Consider the following 12,368-nt stretch of genomic DNA (forward strand, 5'->3'; position numbering starts at 1 on the left):
ACGTACAGTAAATTCAATCTTCACTTCTGCCCGATCCGAAAACATAAAATTACTCAGACATGCTATTTACTGTCCGTCCAAGTGGTTACGTCGCAGCGTCGTAGAAAGGGAGGAAATCACGTGACAGTTAATTACTTAACGATTCCCTTTTATTTAAGTTATTTTAAACAATTGTATGGGTATAATATTACGTAGACGTCCAATTCTCAACAGAAATTAATGTTCTCAGAAAAGAGCTAAGACAGCCCAGCCACTAGCATTTACAGAGGGGCGAATAGAAGCAGGTGGAGAAACCGGGATGCGACGTAGGCAAATGGAAAATGATGCAATATTGAAAGCTCTTTCGTCTCTGGAAAACGCGAACATATTTCTGGAACGTACTGTTTACTATGACCGTAAGGCTACTATGACTGTATATGCGGTCTTGGATCTGTATGGAGGACGGTTGAACTTCATTAGGAGAAGGGGTGGGAGTGAAATACATTCAAAAACTCAGGTACAATAAAAATTGAAGTAAAAATAAAATGATGTCCCTGTACTACCTATCAGAAGGAATGTACAGGTGTGCTACGAATTAAAGTACCTTCATAATTAAATTAACAAGGTGACTGTTGTTGTTAGTCATCTGCCGGAAGACAGGTCTGAACCCCACAAGTGATACCAAGAGGACACCATTTATGAGGCAACTAGGCCAGGAGATAACGGGGTAGGATGGCCAGTTCCTTTCCACCTCAATTGCATACATCGTCCACTAGCTACATATTGCACTAGTCAGACTTCAGATGCATACGAACGATCAAATGATAAGGAAAGGAGTAAGCAGTATTTAATAGGAAAGCGATAAATTAAAGGAAGATAGTCGAGGTATTAGAGATAATAGAAGAGGATAGATAGGGAAGGATAGATAGCAATTCAGTTAAAACAGAAGGGTAAGAAGTGATCAGAAAATACTTGGCAAATTAATATATTAACATGAAAGGGTTGTACATACCAGAATTTCTCAAACTATGGTCCGCGGACCACATGTGGTCCTCGAGGTCTGCCCTTGTGGTCCTTCAAAAAGGACAGAAGAAAAAATAAAACTCAAACGAATTGCGTCACACACTATTGCTGAAATCTCATAGTTTGGAAATGACACATGGCAATAATAATAATAATAATAATAATAATAATAATAATAATAATAATATTGATTTATTTAACCTGGCAGAGTTAAGGCCATACGGCCTTCTCTAACACTCAACCAGGAGTAAAACCTGCGTTACAAAAACACTACAAATTTACAAAGTACACTACAATTTTACACACAAAACTGAATAAGATAATAATAATAAAATGTAAACAACAAGTAAGAAGAAATCAGACATAATATATAACATAGAGAAAGAAAGAAAAAAGCATAATAAAATGTGAACAGCAGGTCAAAAATAAATGAGGCATACAAAGTATAAAAAAATAAGACAATTATTGATGATAATAATAATAATAATAATAATAAATAAGAATAGTAATGATAATAATACTAGGCCTAGTAGTAATAATAATACTAATAGTAGTAATAAAATAGTGCAGTACAAAGCATACAATGAATACAATATTTTTAAGTACACACAGTAAGGAAAATTGTGATTATATATATAGCTCAACTTATCACATTAGAGACATACCATTATCGGAAAATATGAAAACAAAAAGGTAAAATAAGTTAAATATCACTAGAACAGAAAAAAAAAAAGTGAATACGTGGAAACATGCAATACAACACTTGTCATAATAGTAAGTTAGTTTGGAAACTCGTCATAAGATAATTTTCTAACTTGGATTGGAAAGATTTCAATGTTCGGCAGCCCTTGACTTCAGGCGGCAGAGAGTTCCAGTGACGAGAGGTAGCAACAGTGAATGATGAGGCAATCACCTTTAACTTTTTCTTCCAGTACTGACATTTTATGAAATTTATTAACCTACCTGTTTACCAACTTCCCACTCTACTCTCAGCACCAAAAGTAGGGTTTAAATCACTATGAGCGTGGTGTTTCCCGCCATATTTTCCCTGCACATCAGCTGATGACATGTGGCTAAGTACATTGGCATATCTTTCAGATGTATTCTCAAAACTAAACGAACTCAATCTTTCTGTACAAGGTAATTTTTTAATCTTCTCAATGCGCATGAAAAAATAAAGGGGTTTGAGAGGAAATTGGTTTGTGAGTCAGATCCGTAAAACAGAGAATTTTTTCACTATTTCCAAACCTAGAATCTTGTTTGGTTGAAAATGATGTCGTTATTGGAAGAGAATTACGCAATGACATACATTAGCATTTCGAAACTCTGAGGTTACAATTTGAAACTTATTTTCCAAGTAAATATGACGAATTTTCATGGTTTCGTGACCCCTTTCATTGCGATATTGAAAATAACAAACTTTCATTGAGTGAAAGAGACAGTTAATTGAACTCTCGAATGACACAGGACTTAAAATGAAATTCCAAGCGGAAAGTATAGTTAAATTCTGGACCTCATCACAAGTGAAAAGAGAATATAGTGACCTGTACAATGGTGCTTTACAGATTATAATTCAGTTTGCATGTGTGTGAGAAAAATATTTTCATCACAACTCTAATAAAAACAAAGCACAGAAATCGACTCGATGTATGTGACCATCTCCGACTTAAGCTACCAGCATACGTCCAAATATAGAGCAACTGTGCAAGAATCGGCAGACCTATCCATCTCGTTAATGTGAGTACTAACATTTTTTTTTATTTTGCTTAGTTAATAAGTTAAAGATTATCCAAACTCTAACAGCCTTGATTTATTAAAAAACGAAAATGAATTTTTTCTTCGGAATTTGTATGATAAGAACTTTCTTATGTTAAATTTTAACGTACCTTGTTAACATGTTTCGACCTATTTTGGGTCATCTTCAGAACTGGTCGTTGTTGGTCTTGGAGCCTCTTGTTTCCTGTGAGGGTGCGTTCGTAGTGTAGACTCAAAGAGTTTATGTGTTTTGAAATTGAGTTGTGTATTGATTGTTGAGAATATCGTTGGGGTGTGTTTTCGTGTGTCTGTATATTTCATATTGTTTTAGTGTGTTGATATACTTAACACACAACTCAGTTTCAAAACACATACACTCTTTGACATACACTACGAACGCACCCTCACAGGAAACAAGAGGCGCCAAGACCAACAACGACCAGTTCTGAAGATGACCCAAAATAGGTCGAAACATGTTAACAAGGTACGTTAGAATTTAAAACAAGAAAGTTCTTATCATATAAATTCCGAAGTGATACAGTGTTAAAAGTTGTGTAATCAAGATGTAGAATTTTTTCTATTAATATTAACTTAATTAGTTAATACTAATATAAAATTAAATGAATTAAATGAATTTTAAATAATTAATTATGTTTTAAAATATAAATAGGCTATACTTACTGGTATTAAAATATGCTACAAAAATGATAAATTTGCTTTCGAAGGGAACAAGAGTAAGGTAGTCCGCGAAACTGTTGAGACTTAAAAAAATAGTCCCCACTTCAAAGAAGTTTGAGAAACGCTGGTATATACAATATTAAAGGGATGGTTGATCGAAAAGCAGAAATATAAAGGTCCACCATAACTGTGAATTTTATTGTAAAGTTGGCTGACACATAAATATCAAATATGCTACTTGTGGACAGTCGTGTGAAATTGTTGCCTACATACAGGTGAACTCTCATCAAGAGTGCCTGTACACTGTATTTGATAATTTAGTGTGTCTCGGTTTGTGTCGAAGAAATATGACAAGTCTTTGTAATCGTCAAAACTCAAACCACCACTCTCATCTCAGAAGAAACACAAGACAATCGTCACTCAGCCACCGGCGTAGCTCAGTCGGCTAAGGCGTTTGCCTGCCGATCCGAAGTTGCGCTCGTACGCGAGTTTGACTCCCGCTTGGACTGATTACCTGGTTGGGTTCTTTTTCTGAGGTTTTTCCTAGCCGTAAGGCAAATTTCAGGTAATCTATGGCGTATCCTCGATCTCATCTCGCCAAATATCATGTCGTTGTCACCAATCCCATCGACGCTAAATAACTACATAGTTGATACAGCGTCGTTAAATAACCAAGTGCAAAAATGGTATCTTACAATATCCTTTTGGAAGTGCAATATATATGAAGAGTCGACTGCAAGAATGATGGATGACATTCGGAATACATTTTGCAGGAGAAGCAATTGAAAGTTTGAAATGCTTAGCGCTCAAAGCTTAACTGTGATTTTCCGATCATTACTGGACAATGACTATCAGTGTTAATGCTATATAACTCTCTATGTACATTCTATATGTCTTAAGCTATGCATTGACAGTCTTGGTTCATTTTCGACAAGAAAGTGACATCCATCATTCTTGCAGTGGACTCTTTTATATTTTTACGCCCTGAATGCTTCGGGGTGGCAATGTTGCTATTGCAAATGTTTAAAATGCAAGAAATGGATGATCTAATACTTTACTTTACTTACTGGCTTTTAAGGAACCCGGAGGTTCATTGCCGCCCTCACATAAGCCCGCCATTGGTCCCTATCCTGAGCAAGATTAATCCAGTCTCTACCATCATATCCCACCTCCCTCAAATCCATTTTAATATTATCTTCCCATCTACGTCTCGGAATCCTCAAAGGTCTTTTCCCCTCTGGCCTCCCAACTAACACTCTATATGCATTTCTGGATTCGCCCATACGTGCTACATGCCCTGCCCATCTCAAACATCTGGATTTAATGTTCCTAATTATGTCAGGTGAAGGATACAATGCGTGCAGTTCTGAGTTGTGTAACTTTCTCCATTCTCCTGTAACTTCATCCCTCTTAGCCACAAATATTTTCCTAAGAACCTTATTGTCAAAAACCCTCAATCTCTGTTCATCTCTCAAAGTGAGAGTCCAAGTTTCACAACCATAAAGAACAACCGGTAATATAACTGTTTTATAAATTCTAACTTTCAGATTTTTTGACAGCAGACTAGATAACAAAAGCTTCTTAACCGAATAATAACAGGCATTTCCCATGGATGATCTAGTAGCGTACATAAAATTTATATTCCCTGATTTACAAGTTCTTACACACTTTTTCCATCTAAAGTGTAATTAACTGGCAATAACGCGGGCAAGCTTCTGTCGGTGTTGATCGCTTGGGAATGCGAAGAACGTTACTTGATTTGGATACCCCTGAAGAGTTCCTCTGAGTTTTAGACGAGGACCGGAAGAAGATGCCGACCATCCCTCACCTCCACTTCCTCAAGACTTCAACTTCCCCTCCTTCATATATTAGTCTATGCACATCCGGTGTCTTCAGAAACTATCTAACATTGCGTCTGACTATCTCCTTACGATATAAAAAAGGTACAACAGGTAGCGGTTGAGTTAGGGTACACACTTACTCGGTTTGAAATTCATAGCCTGATGCGTATGGAAGACAAAAACAAGAGACCATCTTGCGTTGTTATGGAGACGGAGAAAGCACATGTCTGAGCCCAGCGTTGAAATCTCTATGCATGCTACCACTCATCATTAAGATACGATCAGCTTATATAATTAAATGACCGCAGAGACCCTGTTTTGCAGTAAACAGCGTTTTATGCCCCTTACAATTTAGGTAATCTAATGACACGATATTCTAATTATGAAAATATCTCATATTTTTCATATATTCGAGATCAAATAAGGCTTTCTCGAGATATTAAATTCTCAGGATTCATATTCATGTACGAATTCATCAATTCATCAATTCATCGTCGTTGTTACTGCACTAACTCCTATGTGACATATTTATTGATTTTTAGATTTTTACTCTATTAAATAACTTTAATAATAATAATAATAATAATAATAATAATAATAATGGCTTTATTTAACCTGGCAAAGTTAAGGCCGTAACCAGGATTAAAACTTGCTTACATAGTTGAACATACAACGGGATCGGAATTAAGTAATTACATACTGATACAATTTAGGTACATAATGAGATCAAAAGGGGTAGTTACATAAAAATTTACCTCATAAAATAAAAATAAACATAGTGGAATACATATTAATGTTGTTAGAATCAAATACGAATCACATAAAAACAGAAGCCGATAATTCAATAAAAAATGTACACAGTAAAAATAAAAATAAACACATTAGTATTAGATTACAATTAAGTAGGATTCACATAATTAAACCATAAACCGACAATTGAATAAAATGTACGCAATAAAAAATATATTAATAATAAAAAACAACACAGTGGGATACATATTGGCGTTAAGTGATAAATAAACACGATTTACATGATTACACAATAAAAATAAGAAACAAAAAAAAATAAATACAGTGGAACACATTAAATTAAATATTCGCAACGCGTTAGGTCTGGCAACTTATCATAAGGTATTTTTATAATTTACATTTAAAATAAATTAAAGTTCGGCAGCCCTTGACTTCAGGCGGCAGAGAATTCCAGTGACGAGAAGTAGCAACAGTGAAATATGAAGAATAAAGAGATGATGTGTGGAGTGGTATTTCTAGCGTGTTATCATATTGTGACCGAATATTTAACTTATGATACCGAGAAAGACTCTGGAATCGGACAGATAAGTAAGAGAGAGTAGAGGTGTGCAAAATTCGGTATAAGAGAGAAAGGGAATGTAACTTTCTCCTCGCATTTAAATAAGTAGTGATCCAGCAAATAATAAAATCTCCTATATGTAATTATATTTCTTTCTTTCGAAAATGTAAGGATTCAAAATCTCGTATGTACCACTTCCATACAATGAATAAAGGTATTTTTTCTTCCTATTGATAAATGCTATATTTTGCACATAGGAGTTATTGCAGGAAAAACGACGATTTGCTCTTTTTCCAAAGTGTATACTTTACGTAATACGAATTAATTCTCCTCATTACATAATTACCATGGCCATAGGAAGAAAAATAAAGGTAGACTTGCGAATTCTAAATGAGGCAGTAGAGCAAGTGGCCAGCTTCAAATACTTGGGGTGTACTATAAGCAGTAACATGGGCTGCTGCCAGAAAGTCAAAAGGAGAATAGCAATGAACAAAGAAGTTTTTGTAGAAGAATGAGCATTTCTGAGAATACCAATGGCCAAGGAACTTTTAATAGAAAAAGAAGCATCTGCGGACCTCTGGAAAAAGAACTAAGAAAGAGACTAGTGAAGTGCCTTGTATGAAATGTGGACTTGTGTGGGAGAGAAATATGGACATTACGACGAAGTGAAGAGAAGCGAATAAAAGCATTTGAAATGTGGATATGGAGGAGAATAGAGCGTGTGAAGTGAAGAGACAGAAGAACAAATAGTGGGAGAAGAAAGAATGGTGCTGAAATTGATCAGGAAAAGGAAAAGAAATTGGTTGGGTCACTGATTGAGAAGAAAATGCCTACTGTAGGATGCACTGGAAGGAATGTTGAACGGGATAAGAGTTCGGGGCAGAAGAAGATATCAGGTGACAGACGACATTAAGATATATGGATCATATGAGGGAGACAAAGAGGAAGGCAGAAAATAGGAAATATTGGATAGTGTTGGGTTTGGAGTGAAAGAGCTGGCCTTGTGCAGAACACTAAATGAATGAATTACATAATTCTATAGTGTGCGTTCAATTGAAAACAAAATTTCTTATTGAAGAAAGTAATGCTGAGAAAACCTATTTCGAGATTTTGGCGTAAGTATACGTTCTAGCATCCTTGATACCGGAAAAGTGGATTTAATGATACTGTTTGTCTAGTGTTCCAGTAAGCAAGGTATGTTATTTGTAAGGGTAAATGTATTTTCTTTAGGTACCATGAAATGCATATAGGAAACGGATGTAGAGCGTCATGCTTTCATAAACCTGACACTGGAATGGCCATCTTATGTTCACGGAAAAACCCGGTACTCAATTTCACAAGAGGCTAAGTAGTTTCCTAGATCTTTATAGAAGTTTTAGCAACGAGAAAATCTCGCCAATACCCGGAATTAAATTCGGGACCTTGCAATCCTTAGCAAGTTTCTTTAACAGCAAAGCTACTCGGGCGGTACATTTTAATCGCTATTTCTACATTGTCGTAGTTTTTTTTGTTAACTTTCTTATCCAATGTTATTTCAACTTCCACAGTGATTTTCTTTATTTTTCAGCTGGTCTTACCGTTACACCAGCAAACAAAAGCAACCTTTCAGATGGACAGTACCTTTCTTTCCTCTGCCAAGTGTCAATGACAGGTTTTGGAAGTAGAGGTGCTTTTACAATTGAAGGGCTCAGAGCCATAGGCGACCAACCCACAATTTTGTATTGTTCATTATTAAGCCTTTTTTCAAAACTATACATTGTTGTTATAGATTCATGATTTTTTTTGTATTTATTCAATGTAGACCAATTAAAATAAATTGTGAAACCAATCATGTTTTAAGGATCCTCTTAATATCAACTCTTATTTACTCATTTTGTAATTGAGGACCGTTTTTGCAAAACTTGCTAAGTGCAAAATTTTCAAAATTGAGATTTTGGTGGATTCGTTAACATAAAGCATACCTCTACACGATGTTAAAGTTATCTTAGTAAAATTGAATTACTTCTCTTCATTTTAGTGTGTCAAAGTGTGATGGTTGCACCTATAACTTACTTGTCTCCATTCAGTTTTTTGTCTCTCCTGTAAAATTTAGTTTTTTTCAGTTAGCAAGTTTTTTAAAAAGGTCCTCATTGTGGGTTAGTCGCCTTTGGCTCTGAGCCCTTCAATTGTAGCTTTCAGCGTGTAAAAAGAGTGGATGTTAAAGTTGTTTAAAAGGTGCAGAAAATTTAAAAAAAAAAGTAAGGAAATGCAAATTTGTAATTCATTTCGCTTTTTTTTATCACCGAAATAATTCATTTCGCTCTAAAACACATCTATCGCAAAAATTTGGAATAAAAATATTGCCATTTTCGCTAGTGTTACAGACGTATTCCCAAAGAAAAACAACTTTATTTCTAATCAACGATGTGTTGCTTTCATCGCTAATGCGAAAAATCTGTTGTCTCTAAGGCCGGGTACACACAGAATCATACGCGGCGCGCAGCGACGCAACATTGCGTTTGTTGGTACTTGTCTCCCATTGATTTCTTATGGTGGGGTGCACACAGAATCAGACGCGACGGGACGGTGGCGAGCACATAAGAGGAGACACGTAATACTTATATCTTCAGATCTGTTTCGTTTACAACGAATTCTTAATTTATTCCTTAAATCTTGATATTGTTTCCTACTAGCTACTACTTTTTATTTTGAGATACGTGACTTTACCTCGAACCCTTGATATGCACCGTTCCCATTTTTTAAGTAATAACGCAATAACAGAAGAGAATGACTCTGTGTGACGACGAGGTCTCGGAGTAAGGTGATACATTTCTGACGTGCGGTGATTTTTCTGGTTAGAATGACGTGCTGGGCCCACACAATCCCGCATCCAATGGACACGGGGGGCGTCGGCCAGACTGACCATTCGCCTTCATTTATTGAAGCAGATCTCATCCACGCCCCTCGATGCCGTGTCATCATTTGCATACTAACACCAGAGGCGGCCCGGTCCAGCCCCGCAACGCATTCGAACTAACCGGGGCCCTACCTACGAGAAAACGAACTCAAAAGTAGGGGAGGCTGTTCAGCTGAGGTATCTACCTCATTCAACTTACGTTATAATATCAATTACCTTGTATATCACACATTTAAACATATTCATCATTAGATATTGCTTTTCACATGCTAATCTAATGATACCAAAAAAAAAAAAAAAAGGTGAGCGGATTAATTAAATATTTGTATCATTATTTTTCCAATATATTGATTTAGTGCGACAACCAGATAAGTTTTAGAGTGGAAATTAAATTAAATTAATTTATTTAATTTATTTATGCTCGACCATGCCGAAATGTACTAATTATACAACTGGTAGCAGTCCTTTAATGCATGTCATTAAAGTACACCTACTCATTAAAGTACAGGTCTTCAGCCAATGATAACTCAGCTTACATGTGTTCAGCCAATGACAAGTCAGTTTTGTACCGTTATAAAACCGCAAGTATCGATTATTCTCGGATATGCAATCGAAAGAGAATTAGCGAAAAGTCACGGAGGCTGGAAATCCAATACTGTCGCAGAAGGTTATGTTCTGTTACTATAATAATTAGCGTTAATTGTAAATAATATTCAAATAAATTAAATGTGTCATCTCGTTTTTCAATGTCGAATTCAATAATCAAGGTTATAATATTATAATATTATCAAGTTTAACGGGCCTACGTCAAGGTCAATGACATTATTGTTCCTCGTAAAAAATCAATATTTTCGCGTCTGAGCACATCTCACAATTCACGACCTAGAACAAGGTCACTTCCGATCTTGTCAGTTACAAATAAAATGTATACATCTGAATACCGGCAATTTCAAGTTAGAAATATGGTCGCGCATAAAAAGTCGTATGAAACTCGCCTATAATGGTAATTAAGAAGCTCGTATGAAAATTATGAAACTCGCTTGCGCTCGTTTCATAAATATCTATACTCGATTCATAATTACTATCATTATAGGCTCGTTGCATAATGTACTATTATTTAACTAGAAAGCATCACTTTCGTTGACGTAGTACAAAATTTTGTCCAATATTCTTTTGAGAAGATTAACTCCATATGTAGAAGAAATTATTGGGGTCCATCAGTGTGGTTGTAGGCGTAATAAATCAACTATTGATCAGATATTTTGTATTCGACAGATAATGGAGAAAAAAGTGGGAGTATAAGGGTACAGTACATCAGTTATTCATAGATTTCAAAAAGGCATATGACTCGATTGAGAGAAGTTTTATATGATATTTTTATTGAATTTGGTATTCCCAAGAAACTAGTTCGATTAATTAAAATCTGTCTCAGTGAAACGTACAGCACAGTCCGTATAGGTCAGTTTTTGTCAGATGCGTTTACAATTCACTTCGGGCTAAAGCAAGGAGATGCACTATCACCTTTACTTTTTAACTTCGCTCTAGAGTATGCCATTAGGAAAGTCCAGGACAATTGAGGGGGTTTGGAATTGAACGGGTTACATCAGCTGCTTGTCTATATGGATGACGTGAATATGTTAGGAGAAAATCCACAAACGATTAGGGAAAATACGGAAATTTTACTTGAAGCAAGTAATGAGATAGGTTTGGAAGTAAATCCCGAAAAGACAAAGTATATGATTATGTCTCGTGACGAGAATATTGTACGAAATGGAAATATGAAAATTGGAAATTTATCCTTTGAAGAGGTGGAAAAATCGAAATAGGCTACCTGAGAGCAACAGTAACAAATATAAATGATACTCGGGAGGAAATCAAACACAGAATAAATATGGGAAGTGCCTGTTATTATTCGGTTGAGAAGCTTTTATCAACCAGACTGCTGTCAAAAAATCTGAAACTTATAATTTATAAAACAATTATATTACCGGTTGTTCTTTATGACTGTGAAACTTGGACACTTACTTTGAGAGAGGAACGGAGATTAAGGGTGTTTGAGAATAAAGTTCTTAGGAAATATTTGGGGCTAAGAGGGATGAAGTTACAGGAGAATGGAGAAAGTTACACAACACAGAACTGCACGGATTGTATTCTTCACCTGACATAATTAGGAACATTAAATCCAGACGTTTGAGATGGGCAGGGCATGTAGCACGTATGGGCGAATCCAGAAATGCATATAGACTGTTAGTTGGGAGGCCGGAGGGAAAAAGATCTTTGGTGAGGCCGAGATGTAGATGGCAAGATAATATTAAAATGGATTTGAGGGAGGTGGGATATGATGGTAGGGAATGGATTAATCTTGCTCAGGCTAGGGACGAATGGCGGGCTTATGTGAGGGCGGCAATGAACCTCCGTGTTCCTTAAAAGTAAGTAAGTAAGTAAGTAAGTAAGTAAGTAAGTAAACAAAACTAAACTAAACTATTTTCATTTTTTTGCCGCCTTCTTATTCTTTTACTTTCTATGTTCTTGACCTCCCTTTTTCGTTTCTTCCCTACTTTACTGTTTCTGTTCTTTATTTCCTTTCTTCACTTGCTTGTCCGCTTTCTCTTCCTCTGGTTTCCGATTCTCTCTCTTTCTCCTCTTTCCTCGTTATCCTCCCCTCACAGTCCACATTCTGGTTCTCACTTCTGTAGCTCCAGATTCGCTGCCTGGGTCATGCGCTCGATGATTACAATGATTTGGCTGCCGCTTCCTGATCAGTGACGATCGATCCCATTACCCACCAGCTTTTAATTGCACATTACGTTACACGGACAGCTGTCAGCCTCTCGCCGGTCAACTATGCAGGTGTCACGAGGGCGATAGAGCGCATCAACGGTTTATG

Source organism: Periplaneta americana, chromosome 3, assembly GCF_040183065.1.
Source record: "Periplaneta americana isolate PAMFEO1 chromosome 3, P.americana_PAMFEO1_priV1, whole genome shotgun sequence".
Taxonomy (NCBI): domain Eukaryota; kingdom Metazoa; phylum Arthropoda; class Insecta; order Blattodea; family Blattidae; genus Periplaneta; species Periplaneta americana.